Below are 1,203 nucleotides of genomic sequence, written 5' to 3'. Positions count from 1 at the left end.
GACCGGGAAAACCAGAACGGGACCAGTAAAACCAGTAAAACCAGTATGGGACCAGTGAAACCAGTGAGGGACCACCGGGGAGACCGGGAAACCAGAACGGGACCAGTGAAACCAGTAAAACCAGTATGGGACCAGTGAAACCAGTGAGGGACCACCGGGGAGACCGGGAAACCAGAACGGGACCAGTAAAACCAGTATGGGGCCAGTGAAACCAGTGAGGGACCAGTGAAACCAGTACGGGACCGGGGAAACCAGTGAGGGACCACCGGGGGGACCGGGAAAACCAGTACGGGACCAGTGAAACCAGTAAAACCAGTATGGGATCAGTGAAACCAGAACGGGACCGGGGAAACCAGTACGGGACCAGTGAAACCAGTATGGGGCCAGTGAAACCAGTACGGGACCAGTGAAACCAGTCCGGGACCAGTGAAACCAGTGAGGGACCAGTGAAACCAGTATGGGGCCAGTGAAACCAGTATGGGGCCAGTGAAACCAGTGAGGGACCAGTGAAACCAGGACAGGACCAGTGAAACCAGTACGGGACCGCCGGGATAACGGGGAGCCGCGCGCGGCCCCAGTGCCACCAGTACAACCAGTATGGGAACCCCGGTGCCACCAGCACGGACACGCCCGGATAACCGGGGCGGGACCCAGTGGGACCAGTAAAACCAGTACGGGGGTGGCAGGGTGAGGGGCCGGGACTGGGGTGCACTGGTTATACTGGTTATACCGGGGGAGGGACTGGTTATGCCGTGCACCCGAACTGGTTTATACTGGAGTTGTACCCGCAGTATAACCCTTCCATCCTCCCAGTGTAACCAGTATCTCCCCAGTACTGGGATCCCTTCATTTCCCCAGTACAACCAGGCTTCGCCCCCAATCCAGTCCCCCAGTATCCCCAGTACATCCCCCAGTATAACCAGTACAACCCCCTCAGTATCACCAAGTCCGTTCCCAGTATAACCAGTACAATCCCCACCAGTATCCTCAATCCCTCCCTCCCAGTGTCCCCAGTCCCTCCCAGTGTCCCCAGTCCCTCCCAGTGTCCCCAGTCCCTCCCAGTGCCCTCCTAGACCCGCCCCAGTGCCCTCCTAGACCCGCCCCAGTGTCCCCAGTCCCTCCCAGTCCCTCCCAGTCGCTCCCAGTGTCGCCAGTCCCGCCCCGCTCCCCTCCCCCGCCGCGCCGGGCGCTCGGGCGGCAGCG

Source organism: Malurus melanocephalus, unplaced genomic scaffold (genome assembly GCF_030028575.1).
Source record: "Malurus melanocephalus ecotype Western Australia unplaced genomic scaffold, MMel_1.1 scaffold_2385, whole genome shotgun sequence".
Lineage (NCBI taxonomy): Eukaryota > Metazoa > Chordata > Aves > Passeriformes > Maluridae > Malurus > Malurus melanocephalus.
This window is presented reverse-complemented; position numbering follows the sequence as displayed.